General features: G+C 46.1%; 1 pseudogene; it reads left to right on the forward strand.

The window, feature by feature from the left end:
* LOC124047681 overlaps positions 1-17,635 on the forward strand; it is a 48,616-nt pseudogene that overhangs the window by 8,056 nt on the left and 22,925 nt on the right.

Consider the following 17,635-nt stretch of genomic DNA (forward strand, 5'->3'; position numbering starts at 1 on the left):
TCAGAAAGATATCGGTTTGTCTCTGTGGATGGTTTGTCCTCTGTCAAATCAACTGTACATTTCGGTGTTCCTCAAGGTTCCATTTTAGGACCACTATTGTTTTCACTACATATTTTACCTCTTGGTGATGTCATCCGGAAACGTAATGTTAACTTTTACTGCTATGCTGACAATACACAGCTGTACATTTCGATGAAACATGGTGAAGCCCCAAATTCGCCCTCTCTGGAAGCCTGTTTCAGACAAAAGGAAGTGGATGGCGGCAAATATTTTCCTTTTAAACTTGGACAAAATAGAGATGCTACTTCTAGGTCCCAAGAAACAAAGAGATCTTCTGTTGGATCTGACAATTAATCTTGATGGTTGTACAGTCATCTCATATAAAACTGTGAAGGACCTTGGCGTTACTCTGGACCCTGATCTCTCTTTTGACTAACATATCAAAACTATTTCAAGGACAACTTTTTTTCCATCTTCGGTACATTGCAAAAATCAGTAACTTTCTGTCCAAAAATTATGCAGGAAAATTCATCCATGCTTTTGTCACTTCTAGATTAGACTACTGCAATGCTCTACTTTCCAGCTACCCGGATAAAGCACTAAATAAACTTCAGTTAGTGCTAAATACGGCTGCTAGAATCCTGACTAAAACCAACATTTTTTATCGTATTACTCCAGTGCTAGCCTCTCTACACTGGCTTCCTGTGAAAGCTAGGGCTGATTTCAAGGTTTTACTGCTTACCTACAAAGCATTGCATGTGTTTGCTCCTACCTATCTTTCCGTTTTGGTCCTGCCGTACATATCTACACGTACGCTACGGTCACAAGACGCAGGCCTCCTTACTGTCCCTAGAATTTCTACGCAAACAGCTGGAGACAGGGCTTTCTTCTATATAGCTCAGACTCGGTCTCCACCTTTAAGTCTTTATTGAAGACTCATCTCTTCAGTAGGTCCTATGATTGAGTGTAGTCTGGCCCAGGGGTGTGAAGGTGAACGGAAAGGCACTGTAGCGACTAACCGCCCTTGCTGTCTCTGCCTGGCCGGTTCCCCTCCCGGTTTCCCTCTCTACACTGAGATTCTCTGCCTCTAACCCTAACCCTGCCTCTAACTCACTGGTTTACTGGTGTTCTTCCATGCCGTCCCTAGGAGAGGTGCGTCACTTGAGTGGGTTTTGTCACTGACGTGATCTTCCTGTCCGGGTTGGCACCCCCCTCAGGTTCGTGTCGTGGGGGTGGTATTCGTGGGCTATACTCAGCCTTGTCTCAGGGTAGTAGGTTGGTGGTTGAAGATACAGTGCCTTGCGAAAGTATTCGGCCCCCTTGAACTTTGCGACCTTTTGTCACATTTCAGGCTTCAAACATAAAGATATAAAACTGTATTTTTTTGTGAAGAATCAACAACAAGTGGGACACAATCATGAAGTGGAACGACATTTATTGGATATTTCAAACTTTTTTAACAAATCAAAATTATTCAGCTCCCTTAAGTTAATACTTTGTAGCGCCACCTTTTGCTGCGATTACAGCTGTAAGTCGCTTGGGGTATGTCTCTATCAGTTTTGCACATCGAGAGACTGAATTTTTTTCCCATTCCTCCTTGCAAAACCATTTGAGCTCAGTGAGGTTGGATGGAGAACATTTGTGAACAGCAGTTTTCAGTTCTTTCCACAGATTCTCGATTGGATTCAGGTCTGGACTTTGACTTGGCCATTCTAACACCTGGATATGTTTATTTTTGAACCATTCCATTGTAGATTTTGCTTTATGTTTTGGATCATTGTCTTGTTGGAAGACAAATCTCCGTCCCAGTCTCAGGTCTTTTGCAGACTCCATCAGGTTTTCTTCCAGAATGGTCCTGTATTTGGCTCCATCCATCTTCCCATCAATTATAACCATCTTCACTGTCCCTGCTGAAGAAAAGCAGGCCCAAACCATGATGCTGCCACCACCATGTTTGACAGTGGGGATGGTGTGTTCAGGGTGTTGCTTTTACGCCAAACATAACGTTTTGCATTGTTGCCAAAAAGTTCAATTTTGGTTTCATCTGACCAGAGCACCTTCTTCCACATGTTTGGTGTGTCTCCCAGGTGCCTTGTGGCAAACTTTAAACGACACTTTTTATGGATATCTTTAAGAAATGGCTTTCTTCTTGCCACTCTTCCATAAAGGCCAGATTTGTGCAATATACGACTGATTGTTGTCCTATGGACAGAGTGTCCCACCTCAGCTGTAGATCTCTGCAGTTCATCCAGAGTGATCATGGGCCTCTTGGCTGCATCTCTGATCAGTCTTCTCCTTGTATGAGCTGAAAGTTTAGAGGGATGGCCAGGTCTTGGTAGATTTGCAGTGGTCTGATAATCCTTCCATTTCAATATTATCGCTTGCACAGTGCTCCTTGGGATGTTTAAAGCTTGGGAAATCTTTTTGTATCCAAATCCAGCTTTAAACTTCTTCACAACAGTATCTCGGACCTGCCTGGTGTGTTCCTTGTTCTTCATGATGCTCTCTGCGCTTTTAATGGACCTCTGAGACTATCACAGTGCAGGTGCATTGATACGGAGACTTGATTACACACAGGTGGATTGTATTTATCATCATTAGTCATTTAGGTCAACATTGGATCATTCAGAGATCTTCACTGAACTTCTGGAGAGAGTTTGCTGCACTGAAAGTAAAGGGGCTGAATAATTTTGCACACCCAATTTTTAAGTTTTTGATTTGTTAAAAAAATTTGAAATATCCAATAAATGTCGTTCCACTTCATGATTGTGTCCCACTTGTTGTTGATTCTTCACAAAAAAATACAGTTTTATATCTTTATGTTTGAAGCCTGAAATGTGGCAAAAGGTCGCAAAGTTCAAGGGGGCCGAATACTTTCGCAAGGCACTGTATCCCTCTAGTGGTGTGGGGGCTGTGCCTTGGCAAAGTAGGTGGGGTTATATCCTGCCTGTTTGGCCCTGTCCGGGGGTATCGTCAGACAGGGCTACAGTGTCTCCAGACCCCTCCTGTCTCAGCCTCCAGTATATATGCTGCAACAGTTTCTGTGTCAGTGGGCTAGGGTCAGTCTGTTATATTTGGAGTATTTCTCATGTCTTATCCGGTGTCCTGTCTGAATTTAAGTATGCTCCCTCTAATTCTCTCTCTTTCTCTTCTCTCGGAGGACCTGAGCCCTAGGACCATACCTCAGGACTACCTGGCCTGATGACTCTTTGCTGTCCCCAGTCCACCTGGTCATACTGCTGCTCCAGTTTCAACTGTTCTGCCTGCGGCTATGCAACCCTGACCTGTTCACTGAACATGCTACCTTGTCCCGGACCTGCTGTTTTGGACTCTCTCTCTACTGCACCTGCTGTCTCTAACTCTGAATGATCGGTTATGAAAACCCAACTGACATTTACTCCTGAGGTGTTGACCTGTTGCACCCTCTAAACCACTGTGATTATTATTATCTGACCCTGCTGGTCATCTGTGAACGTTTGAACATCTTGGCCATGTTCTGTTATAATCTCCACCCGGCACAACCAGAAGAGGACTGGCCACCCCTCAGAGCCTGATTCCTCTCTAGGTTTCTTCCTAGGTTCTGGCCTTTCTAGGGAGTTTTTCCTAGCCACTGTGCTTCTACATCTACATTTCTTGTTGTTTGGGGTTTCAGGCTGGCTTTCTGTACAGCACTTTGTGACAGCGGCTGATGTAAAAAGGGATTTATAAATACATTTGATTGATTGATTGTAGCTTCCTGCCATCCAGGACCTCTGCACCAGGCGGCGTCAGAGGAAGGCCTAGAAAAATTGTCATTGTAGGATTCTTTATGAATTTATTTGCAAATTATGGTGGAACATAAGTATTTGGTAACCTACAAACAGGCAAGATTTCTGTCTCTCACAGACCTGTAACTTCTTCTTTAAGAGGCTCCTCTGTCCTCCACTCGTTACCTATATTAATGGCAACTGTTTGAACTTGTTATCAGTATAAAAGACACCTGTCCACAACCTCAAACAGTCACACTCCAAACTCCACTATGGCCAAGACCAAAGAGCTGTCAAAGGACATCAGAAACAAAATTGTAGACCTGCACCAGGCTGGGAAGACTGAATCTGCAATAGGTAAGCAGCTTGGTTTGAAGAAATCAACTGTGGGAGCAATTATTAGGAAATGGAAGACATACAAGACCATTGATAATCTCCCTCGATCTGGGGCTCCACGCAAGATCTCACCCCGGGGGGTCAAAATGATCACAAGAACGGTGAGCAAAAATCCCAGAACCACACGGGGGGACCTAGTGAATGACCTGCAGAGAGCTGGGACCAAAGTAACAAAGCCTACCATCAGTAACACACTATGCCGCCAGGGACTCAAATCCTGCAGTGCCAGACGTGTCCCCCTGCTTAAGCCAGTACATGTCCAGGCCCGTCTGAAGTTTGCTAGAGAGCATTTGGGTGATCAAATCAAATCAAATCAAATTTATTTATATAGCCCTTCGTACGTCAGCTGATATCTCAAAGTGCTGTACAGAAACCCAGCCTAAAACCCCAAACAGCAAACAATGCAGGTGTAAAAGCACGGTGGCTAGGAAAAACTCCCTAGAAAGGCCAAAACCTAGGAAGAAACCTAGAGAGGAACCGGGCTATGTGGGGTGGCCAGTCCTCTTCTGGCTGTGCCGGGTAGAGATTATAACAGAACATGACCAAGATGTTCAAATGTTCATAAATGACCAGCATGGTCAAATAATAATAAGGCAGAACAGTTGAAACTGGAGCAGCAGCACAGTCAGGTGGACTGGGGACAGCAAGGAGCCATCATGTCAGGTAGTCCTTCTGATCCAGAAGAAGATTGGAAGAATGTCATATGGTCAGATGAAACCAAAATATAACTTTTTGGTAAAAACTCAGCTCGTCGTGTTTGGAGGACAAAGAATGCTGAGTTGCATCCAAAGAACACCATACCTACTGTGAAGCATGGGGTGGAAACATCATGCTTTGGTGCTGTTTTCTGCAAAGGGACCAGGACAACTGATCCGTGTAAAGGAAAGAATGAATGGGGTCATGTATCGTGAGATTTTGAGTGAAAACCTCCTTCCATCAGCAAGGGCATTGAAGATGAAACGTGGCTGGGTCTTTCAGCATGACAACGATCCCAAACACACCGCCCGGGCAACAAAGGAGTGGCTTCATAAGAAGCATTTCAAGGTCCTGGAGTGGCCTAGCCAGTCTCCAGATCTCAACCCCATAGACTCCCTTTGGAGGGAGTTGAAAGTCTGTGTTGCCCAGCAACAGCCCCAAAACATCACTGTTCGAGAGGAGATCTGCATGGAGGAATGGGCCAAAATACCAGCAACAGTGTGAAAACCTTGTGAAGACTTACAGAAAACATTTGACCTCTGTCATTGTCAACAAAGGGTATATAACAAAGTATTGAGATAAACTTTTGTTATTGACCAAATACTTATTTTCCACCATAATTTGCAAATAAATTCATTAAAAATCCTACAATGTGATTTTCTGGCTTTTTTTTCTCATTTTGTCTGTCATAGTTGAAGTGTACCTATGATGAAAATTACAGGCCTCATCTTTTTAAGTGGGAGAACTTGCACAATTGGTGGCTGACTAAATACTTTTTTGCCCCACTGTATATGCTGGTGAGTGAGTTTATAAGGAAGTGCATTGGAGATACCGTGGATAGATGGCGGCATTCGCGCAAATCTGAAAGGGCAAACCACCGCATTTGTCCATGGAAATATGACTGGGAATATGGCTGAATCTAAACAGTGTAGTTATTCCCTCAGCAAGGCAATCAAACAAGTGAAATGTCGGTATAGGGACAAAGTTGAGTCACAATTCAACGGCTCAGACACGAGACATATGTGGCAAGGTACACAGGCAATTACAGACTACAAAAAGAAAACCAGCCACATCATGGACACTGACGTCTTGCTTCCAGACAAAGTAAACACCTTCTTTGCCCACTCTGAGGATAATACAGTCGTGGCCAAAAGTTTTAAGAATGACACAAATATTAATTTCCACAAAGTTTGCTGCTTCAGTGTCTTTAGATATTTTGTCAGATGTTACTATGGAATACTGAAGTATAATTACAAGCATTTCATAAGTGTCAAAGACTTTTATTGACAATTACATGAAGTTGATGCAAAGAGTCAATATTTGCAATTAAAATACCTGCAAGGAAACATGTGCTATCATTGCTTTGCACAAAAAGGGCTACACAGGCAAGGATATTGCTGCCAGTCAGATCATCAAGAACTTCAAGGATTGTTGTGAAGCGCCAGGACAGTCTCCTAAAATTGATTCAGCTGCAGGATCGGGGAACGGTTCAATTGTTGTGAAGCGCCAGGACCGTCTCCTAAATTTGATTCAGCTGGTGGTGCCCCAATCTCACAGCTGAATCAATGATGACAGCACATGTTTCCTTGCAGGTATTTTTATTTTACCTAAGTCAGTTAAGAACAAATTCTTATTTTCAATGACAGCCTAGGAACAGTGAGTTGAATGTCTGTTCAGGGGGAAGAATGACAGATTTCTACCTTATCAGCTCAGGGATTTGAACTTGCAACCTTTTGGTTATTAGTCCAACGCTCTAACCACTAGGCTATCCTGCTGCCCCCATGTAATCATGGTTGACAGAGGAAGAACAATGATTCCAAGCACCACCCTCCTTTTGAAGCTTCCAGTCTGTTATTCGAACTCAATCAGCATGACAGAGTGATCTCCAGCCTTGTCCTCATCAACACTCACACCTGTGTTAACATGAGAAATACTGACATGATGTCAGCTGATCCTTTTGTGGCAGGGCTGAAATGCAGTGGAAATGTTTTTTGGGGGATTCAGTGTTCGGACGGCCCTTTTTTGTAATTTTCTACCACCTTAGCTATATCCTGTAGAATGACAAAGGCAATGAATGTGTTCACCAGCATCCCTCTCATTGTCTGTTTTAACAGCTACGAGTCTGGAATACTGGAAAATCCCAAGGTAAGATCTTGATCCTAATACAGTGTCAATGAATGAGCAGGCTGAGTAATCACACAGGACGTTGACGGCACTTAACCCAACACAGCTCACCATTCGCCCCAGTGCCATATTGAACCGGTTGTTACTCTCACAACCTCCTGCTGTCTCTAAATCAGAAGAGGGAGCTCCTCAAGAGTAGCAGGATGGGATACACTGGTCCTAGGTTCACATATTGTCAGCTAATCTATGTCATTGACCATACAGTATCTATCCAATCCTTTGTCCTTCTCGTAATCAACACTTCTCTCAAGTCAACCTGCCTGGTGGTTAAAGATCATCCCTGTTTCATGTCAATCATCCTTGTTTCATGTTAATTTTGTTGACAGTATAGATATGACTGTTTTATCATTGTGTTGTAATTTGTATAAAGTAATAGCTGATAGGAGAGTCCATTGATATATAGTTCACATAGTGGAGAGCACAGAGTCCCCCTAATATATTTAATTAGCTCCAGCACAGACAAACCAATCCCTGAGCCCACAGTGGGACAGAAATGGTTTGATCTCTTACGGGGTTCAGGGATCATGACGCAACATAAAATCAAATCAAATCAAATTTTATTTGTCACATACACATGGTTAGCAGATGTTAAATGCGAGTGTAGCGAAATGCTTGTGCTTCTAGTTCCGACAATGCAGTGATAATCAACAAGTAATCTAACTAACAGTTCCAAAACTACTGTCTTATACACAGTGTAAGGGGATATGAAGGTTACACTTGATGACCCAAACCACATCCTTCCTTGATTGTCTCTTCTCACCCTTGCCAGGCCTGGAAAGAGCCTGGGACACACAGACACTGACTTGTCATCAAATAGCTCGCGTAATTCCCAATTTCATGGAAGCCGGGGGAAGGGTAAGGGCGGAGCGCCCAGCTGAGCCTCCTGGGTCCACCAGACTCTTGGGGGACCATTGTCCCAGGTTGCGCTGCCGCAGGCTGAAATGTGGGATGGACCCATTTCACCGTGACACCAGAATGTACTTTACTGTTACTGGTGACAAAGGTGGCAGACAGACAGATGATCGTCCCGGGGGAAGGGGTGTCAGGGAGGCGAGGGAGTGGAGGGGCAGGACTGTAACACTGGCTTTTCTCTCTCCACAGCTCACCCTGTGGAGAAATGCAGCCTGAAATAAACAACTCAATAGCATAGCGATGTATAGTATGACAATATTGTGTAATTGATTTAATTCATGGGTTTAGTCCCATTTACATTCACAATGAATTTATCAATGGAATTAAATACGATGAAATATTTATGGTGGGGGAGATAAAAGTGGTAAAGGGATTTGAATACATTAAGCAGGGCGTGCTGTGGATCCTTTTAAATTGAACAGAGTGTAATAATTCAGTCATTTGCATGTATTATGCCCGGTTTCTGCTCCCGTATGAGATTATGCGTTGTTAGAAGTGCACTAACGGACCGTTAGTGATATTCCCGCGAGAGAGTAACGGTTAATGTGATTGGATGTTAATTATTTGACTAGGCTACCTGTATTTGACTTTGTGTTGTTTTTTCATTGAACAATAGATGGTTTAATTTTATTTTTGGCAGTGAAACGAGGCTACTCACGCGATTAAAAAAACTCACACAAATGTATACGCCTATTGGAAAATATAAATGGACTGTTTGAAATTGTTAATTTAAAAAAAATGTGAATCACATTTAATTTGGCGTACCCCCACCCAAGTTCGGGAATAGCTGCAGTAGACAGATAATGGAGCTGAGTCTGGGAGTTAAACATGACAAATAGTACACAAATATCAGATGTAATTCATTCTCTCATCTCAATGTGCCATGTTTGCAAATGCAATTTTAAAGACAAGGCCAGACTTGAGACATGGTTATTTAGGTGTCAGTTCCAAACCAGTGGGACAATTGTTTTTGTTGTTGCCGTCCTCTACGCCCTCCCACCATCTCTCCCCACCTGTCTTTTCTTTGGACCCCATTGGACTCGATTGAAATGCAATGAGGCAGCTAACACGTGGAAAGATAGAAATTTACTTGCTTTAAGTTCATGCTTCCACAACAATATGGCAGGACTGGACAGCGACATGATTTCAGCGCTTCATGCCCCATTTGCCACCAATTCGCTCCCGCTGTCATGCAGGTGAAAGAGGACCCAAAAGCGACTTAACAGAAACAGAGTTTATTTAAGTCCAAACAGGGAATAACAGAAATCCTCTAGACTTGTAGAGGGGAAATAACTGGAGAAGCGGCCACAGACTGCAGGTCGCTTCGGGTAGGCGCAGGCCGTAGTCGACAGAGACACCTGCTCACACGCAGCATCTGATGAAGGCAAAAAACACGACAGGACAGGGCGATACACAATCACAGCAAAAACACGACAGGACAGGGCGAAACGCAATCACAGCATGGTGAATACAATACAAGGAACCGACGGGACAGGAACGGATCACAAAGGAATAAATAGGGACTCTAATCAGGGAAAGGATCGGGAACAGGTGTGGGAAGACTAAATGATGATTAGGGGAATAGGAACAGCTGGGAGCAGGAACGGAACGATAGAGAGAAGAGAGAGCGAGAGAGTGAGAGAGGGAGGGGGAGAGAGAGGGATAGAAGGAGGGAAAGAACCAAATAAGACCAGCAGAGGGAAACGAATAGCATGGGGAGCACAGGGACAAGACATGATAATAAATGACAAACATGACAGTACCCCCCACTCACCGAGCGCCTCCTGGCGCACTCGAGGAGGAATCCTGGCGGCAACGGAGGAAATCATCGATGAGTGAACGGTCCAGCACGTCCCGAGACGGAACCCAACTCCTCTCCTCAGGACCGTAACCCTCCCAATCCACTAGGTATTGGTGACCCCGTCCCCGAGAACGCATGTCCATGATCTTATGTACCTTGTAAATAGGTGCGCTCTCGACAAGGACGGGAGGGGGGAGGGAAGACGAACGGGGGTGCGAAGAAAGGGCTTAACACAGGAGACATGGAAGACAGGATGGACGCGACGAAGATGTCGCGGAAGAAGCAGTCGCACAGCGACAGGATTGACGACCTGGGAGACACGGAACGGACCAATGAACCGCGGAGTCAACTTACGAGAAGCTGTCGTAAGAGGAAGGTTGCGAGTGGAAAGCCACACTCTCTGGCCGCAACAATACCTTGGACTCTTAATCCTGCGTTTATTGGCGGCTCTCACCGTCTGTGCCCTGTAACGGCAAAGTGCAGACCTCACCCTCCTCCAGGTGCGCTCACAACGTTGGACAAACGCTTGAGCGGAGGGAACGCTGGACTCGGCAAGCTGGGATGAGAACAGAGGAGGCTGGTAACCCAGACTACTCTGAAACGGAGATAACCCGGTAGCAGACGAAGGAAGCGAATTGTGAGCGTATTCTGCCCAGGGGAGCTGTTCTGCCCAAGACGCAGGGTTTCTGAAAGAAAGGCTGCGTAGTATGCGACCAATCGTCTGATTGGCCCTCTCTGCTTGACCGTTAGACTGGGGATGAAACCCGGAAGAGAGACTGACGGACGCACCAATCAAACGACAGAACTCCCTCCAAAACTGTGACGTGAATTGCGGGCCTCTGTCTGAAACGGCGTCTAACGGGAGGCCATGAATTCTGAATACATTCTCAATAATGATTTGTGCCGTCTCCTTAGCGGAAGGAAGTTTAGCGAGGGGAATGAAATGTGCCGCCTTAGAGAACCTATCGACAACCGTCAGAATCACAGTCTTCCCCGCAGACAAAGGCAGACCGGTAATGAAGTCTAAGGCAATGTGAGACCATGGTCGAGAAGGAATGGGAGCGGTCTGAGACGACCGGCAGGAGGAGAGTTACCCGACTTAGTCTGCGCGCAGTCCGAACAAGCAGCCACGAAACGGCGCGTGTCACGCTCCTGAGTCGGCCACCAAAAGCGCTGGCGAATAGACGCAAGAGTGCCTCGAACACCGGGATGACCAGCTAACTTGGCAGAGTGAGCCCACTGAAGAACAGCCAGACGAGTGGAAACAGGAACGAAAAGGAGGTTACTAGGACAAGCGCGCGGCGACGCAGTGTGCGTGAGTGCTTGCTTAACCTGTCTTTCAATTCCCCAGACTGTTAACCCGACAACACGCCCATAAGGAAGAATCCCTCGGGATCAGTAGAAGCCACAGAAGAACTAAACAGACGGGATAAGGCATCAGGCTTGGTGTTCTTGCTACCCGGACGGTAAGAAATCACAAACTCGAAACGAGCGAAAAACAACGCCCAACGAGCTTGACGGGCATTAAGTCGTTTGGCAGAACGGATGTACTCAAGGTTCTTATGGTCTGTCCAAACGACAAAAGGAACGGTCGCCCCTCCAACCACTGTCGCCATTCGCCTAGGGCTAAGCGGATGGCGAGCAGTTCACGGTTACCCACATCATAGTTGCGCTCAGATGGCGACAGGCGATGAGAAAAATAAGCGCAAGGATGAACCTTATCGTCAGACTGGAAGCGCTGGGATAGAATGGCTCCCACGCCTACCTCTGAAGCGTCAACCTCGACAATGAATTGTCTAGTGACGTCAGGAGTAACGAGGATAGGAGCGGACGTAAAACGTTCTTTTAGAAGATCAAAAGCTCCCTGGGCGGAACCGGACCACTTAAAACACGTCTTGACAGAAGTAAGAGCTGTGAGAGGGGCAGCAACTTGACCGAAATTACGAATGAAACGCCGATAGAAATTAGCGAAACCTAAAAGCGCTGCAACTCGACACGTGACCTTGGAACGGGCCAATCACTGACAGCTTGGACCTTAGCGAATCCATCTGAATGCCTTCAGCGGAAATAACGGAACCGAGAAAAGTAACGGAGGAGACATGAAAAGAGCACTTCTCAGCCTTTACGTAGAGACAATTCTCTAAAAGGCGCTGTAGAACACGTCGAACGTGCTGAACATGAATCTCGAGTGACGGAGAAAAAATCAGGATATCGTCAAGATAGACAAAAACAAAATGTTCAGCATGTCTCTCAGAACATCATTAACTAATGCCTGAAAAACAGCTGGCGCATTGGCGAGACCGAACGGCAGAACCCGGTACTCAAAATGCCCTAACGGAGTGTTAAACGCCGTTTTCCACTCGTCCCCTCTCTGATGCGCACGAGATGGTAAGCGTTACGAAGGTCCAACTTAGTAAAGCACCTGGCTCCCTGCAGAATCTCGAAGGCTGATGACATAAGGGGAAGCGGATAACGATTCTTAACCGTTATGTCATTCAGCCCTCGATAATCCACGCAGGGGCGCAGAGCACCGTCCTTCTTCTTAACAAAAAGAACCCCGCCCCGGCCGGAGAAGAAGAAGGCACTATGGTACCGGCGTCAAGAGACACAGACAAATAATCCTCGAGAGCCTTACGTTCGGGAGCCGACAGAGAGTATAGTCTACCTCGAGGAGGAGTGGTCCCCGGAAGGAGATCAATACTACAATCATACGACCGGTGAGGAGGAAGGGAGTTGGCTCGGGACCGACTGAAGACCGTGCGCAGATCATGATATTCCTCCGGCACTCCTGTCAAATCGCCAGGTTCCTCCTGAGAAGTAGGGACAGAAGAAACGGGAGGGATGGCAGACATTAAACACTTCACATGACAAGAAACGTTCCAGGATAGGATAGAATTACTAGACCAATTAATAGAAGGATTATGACATACTAGCCAGGGATGACCCAAAACAACAGGTGTAAACGGTGAACGGAAAATCAAAAAAGAAATAGTCTCACTGTGGTTACCAGATACTGTGAGGGTTAAAGGTAGTGTCTCAAATCTGATACTGGGAAGATGACTACCATCTAAGGCGAACATGGGCGTAGGCTTATCTAACTCTCTGAAAGGAATGTCATGTTTCCGAACCCATGCTTCGTCCATGAAACAACCCTCAGCCCCAGAGTCTATCAAGGCACTACATGTAGCACCCGAACCGGTCCAGCGTAGGTGGACCGACAAAGTAGTACAGGACTTTGATGGAGAGACTTGAGTAGTTGCGCTCACCTGTAGCCCTCCGCTTACAGATGAGCTCTGGCTTTTACTGGACATGAATTAACAAAATGTCCAGCAACTCCGCAATAGAGGCACAGGCGGTTGGTGATCCTCCGTTCCCTCTCCTTATTCGAGATGCGAATCCCTCCCAGCTGCATGGGCTCAGTCTCAAAGCCAGAGGAGGGAGATGGTTGCGATGCGGAGCAGGGAAACACCGTTGATGCGAGCTCTCTTCCACGAGCCCGGTGACGAAGATCTACCCGTCGTTCTATGCGGATGGCGAGAGCAATCAAAGAGTCCACATCTGAAGGAACCTCCCGGGAGAGAATCTCATCCTTAACCACTGCGTGGAGTCCCTCCAGAAAACGAGCGAGCAGCGCCGGCTCGTTCCACTCACTAGAGGCAGCAAGAGTGCGAAACTCAATGGAATAATCCGTTATGGACCGTTCATCTTGGCATAAGGAAGCCAGGGCCCTAGAAGCCTCCCCACCAAAAACTGAACGGTCAAAAACCCGAATCATCTCCTCTTTAATGTTCTGGAATTTGTTAGAGCAATCAGCCCTTGCCTCCCAGATAGCTGTGCCCCATTCTCGAGCCCGGCCAGTAAGGAGTGAAATGACGTAAGCAACCCGAGCTCTCTCTCTAGAGTATGTGTTGGGTTGGAGAGAGAACACAATCTCACACTGCGTGAGAAAGGAGCGGCACTCAGTGGGCTGCCCGGAGTAGCAAGGTGGGTTATTAACCCTAGGTTCTGGAGGCTCGGCAGGCCAGGAAGTAACAGGTGGCACGAGACGTAGACTCTGGAACTGTCCAGAGAGGTCGGAAACCTGAGCGGCCAGGTTCTCCACGGCATGGCGAGCAGCGGACAATTCCTGCTCGTGTCTGCCGAGCATGGCTCCTTGGATCTCGACGGCAGTGTAACGAGCGTCTGAAGTCGCTGGGTCCATTCCTTGGTCGGTTCCTTCTGTCATGCAGGTGAAAGAGGACCCAAAAGCGACTTAACAGAAACAGAGTTTATTTAAGTCCAAACAGGGAATAACAGAAATCCTCTAGACTTGTAGAGGGGAAATAACTGGAGAAGCGGCCACAGACTGCAGGTCGCTTCGGGTAGGCGCAGGCCGTAGTCGACAGAGACACCTGCTCACACGCAGCATCTGATGAAGGCAAAAAACACGACAGGACAGGGCGATACACAATCACAGCAAAAACACGACAGGACAGGGCGAAACGCAATCACAGCATGGTGAATACAATACAAGGAACCGACGGGACAGGAACGGATCACAAAGGAATAAATAGGGACTCTAATCAGGGGAAAGGATCGGGAACAGGTGTGGGAAGACTAAATGATGATTAGGGGAATAGGAACAGCTGGGAGCAGGAACGGAACGATAGAGAGAAGAGAGAGCGAGAGAGTGAGAGAGGGAGGGGGAGAGAGAGGGATAGAAGGAGGGAAAGAACCAAATAAGACCAGCAGAGGGAAACGAATAGCATGGGGAGCACAGGGACAAGACATGATAATAAATGACAAACATGACACCCGCTCTCTTTTTCTCCCTCTTTCTCTTGCTCCATTTCTACATTTTCCTCTCTTTCAGGGCCAGATGCACCTGCGGGGGGTGGGAATTTAAATGCATTGATCTCTAGGCACTGGTAACTATTCCCTCGCTTTCCATTTATGCATGCATGTTTGAATTGATATTCTATGTTGTTTCTGTTTAAGTTCTGTAGGTAAGAAGGATAACACATCTTTATCATAGTGAACTCTAGCTGGCAGAAACAATGTCTCTTCATTAGTTAGGATTGTGCAGGCTTTAAACCGCTGTAGTAGGTAAGGAAACTCTAGGCCACTATAGTAACGACACAACTATAGATACCCACTGTCACAGAGCGAGGCCTAATCCGTTTGGTTCATGCCATCTTCCTTGGTTCTGTCCACTTTAAGACTATGCATTAAATTGGTTTTTAGTGGAGTCCTTTTGCCCCACTTGTCCTTCCTCTCATTTTGTCGTCATCTTGGGCGCTGAGGCAGAAAATAAAAGGGAGAGATGGGAGCCTTCAAAGTCAATTTTGGTGTTTAGTTAAAAGGAAAGAAGCGATTGCACACGTCAGGAAACGTCTCTTTCTGCGGCTGAGAGAGATTAGTTATTGTATGCTGATTTTTTTTGTCTGGTAAAGGTTTCCATTTAAATGCACCCAGTGGTTATTTTGCATAGTTCCCCTGCAATTTGCCTCAGCTCAGGGGACATTGGCCATCATCTGGTTGTAATGTGGGGTAATTTGCTGGGGTGTCAGCCCGATTATTCATGTCCTTATCCACCAACTCCCCCCAACTGGAAAACGACAGCTCCTACAACTTCATAGTGCTCTCAGGATAGGAGGTGTGGATTGTTGCTGTTCATCTGAAAATAAATAAAAGAGAAGTTGTCAGTCAGAAAGTCAAGTCCAGAAGATGTGGAGAAGTGTATGGGGAGGTTGGTTGACAGAATTGGGAGATTTATTCGGACTTTCCAGACAGCTGGTGAATATTGAGTGTTGCAGTCGCTTGAGTACATCCTGTCATAGTAGCAGGTGTCATCTTTTTAGTGAATTTGGGTCTTCTCTCTCTCGCACTCTCTTTCTCGCTCTCTCCCCCCCTCCCCTGCGGCGAAGGGCCATGTAGGGAAAATTAAACCAAATCGAGGAGAAAAATAGGACATTTGATTTGTCTTTTTCTCTCAGATCCAGACAGCATTTTAACATGTATTTGTTTCCATCTTTCAGGAGTACAATGATCCCTACTGAATCGCTCAGTGACTTTCAACGTGGCACTGTCATAGGATTCCACCTTTCCAAAAAGGTAGCTAGAGCTGCCCCGGTCATCTGTAAGTGCTGTTATTGTGAAGTGGAAACGTCTAGGAGCAACAATGGCTCAGCTGCAACGTGGTAGGCCACACAAGCTCACAGAATGGGACCGCTGAGTGCTGAAGCGCATAAAAATCATCTGTCTTCGGTTGCAACACTCACTACCGAGTTCCAAGCTGCCTCTGGAAGCAACGTCAGCACAAGAACTGTTAGTCGGGAGCATCATGAACAGCAGCCTCACACAAACCTAAGATCATCATACGCAATGCCAAGCGTCGGCTGGAGTGGTGTAAAACTCCCAGCAATTGGACTCTGGAGTGATGAATCACACTTTGCCATCTGGCAGTCCGACAGACGAATCTGGGATTGGCGTATGCCAGTAGAACGCTACCTGCCCAAATGCATAGTGCCAATTGTAAGGTTTGGTGGAAAAGGAATAATGATCTGGGGCGGTTTTTCATGGTTCGGGCTAGGCCCCTTAGTTCTAGTGAAGGGATATATTAATGCTACACTATATAATGACATTCTATATGATTATGTGCTTCCAACTTTGTGGCATCAGTTTGGGGAAGGCCCTTTCCTGTTTCAGCATGACAATGCCCCTTGCACAAAGCGAGGTCCATAAAGAAATGGTTTGTCGAGATCTGTGTGGAAGAACTTGACTGGCCTGCATGACCTCACTAATGCTCTTGTGGCTGAATGGAAGCAAGTCCCCGCAGCAATGTTCCAACATCTAGGGGAAAGCCTTCCCAGAAGAATGGAGACTTTTATAGCAAAAAATGGGGGACCAACTTCATATTAATGCCCATGATTTTGGAATGAGATGTTCGATGAGCAGGTGTCCACATACTTTTGACCATGTAGTCTATTTAGTCCCACAGTGTCTGCTATGTTCTCAACTGAATCTTTTCATGGTCACATACTAAGTTAAATGAAGAGCATCAAATGTCCCAGTAAAATGTGAATGTTATTTTGTGTGTATTACAGAGCCATGTGCCAGCGGACCTGTACCTGATGACCAAAAACCCAGAGGACGCCCCCAACAGCCCAGATGGCTGGAGATGGAGTTTTAAAAAGCTGTGCGTTAGGCTTGGGCGGTATTTTTTAACCTTTATTTAACCAGGTAGGCCAGTTGAGCACAAGTTCTCATTTACAACTGCGACCTGGCCAAGATAAAGCATAGCAATGTGACAAAAACAACAACACAGAGTTACACATGGGATAAACAAACGTACAGTCAAAAACAAATTGAAACATCTATGAACAGTGTGTGTGCAAATGTAGCAAGGTTAGGGAGGTAAGGCAATGAATAGGCCATGGTGGCAAAATAATTACAATTTATCATTAACACTGGAGTGAGGGATGTGCAGATGATGATGTGCAAGTAAAGATGCTGGGGTGCAAAAGAGCAAAATAAATCAAATCAAATTTATTTATATAGCCCTTCGTACATCAGCTGATATCTCAAAGTGCTGTACAGAAACCCAGCCTAAAACCCCAAACAGCAAGCAATGCAGGTGTAGAAGCACGGTGGTTCGGAAAAACTCCCTAGAAAGGCCAAAACCTAGGAAGAAACCTAGAGAGGAACCAGGCTATGAGGGGTGGCCAGTCCTCTTGTGGCTGTGCCGGGTGGAGATTGTAACAGAACATGGCCATGTTCAAATGTTCATAAATGACCAGCATGGTCAAATAATAATAATCACAGGCAGAACAGTTTAAACTGGAGCAGCAGCACTGCCAGGTGGACTGGGGACAGCAAGGAGTCATCATGTAAGGTAGTCCTGAGGCATGGCCCAAGGGCT

The sequence above is a fragment of the Oncorhynchus gorbuscha genome, linkage group LG11 (genome assembly GCF_021184085.1).
Source record: "Oncorhynchus gorbuscha isolate QuinsamMale2020 ecotype Even-year linkage group LG11, OgorEven_v1.0, whole genome shotgun sequence".
NCBI classification, from domain to species: domain Eukaryota; kingdom Metazoa; phylum Chordata; class Actinopteri; order Salmoniformes; family Salmonidae; genus Oncorhynchus; species Oncorhynchus gorbuscha.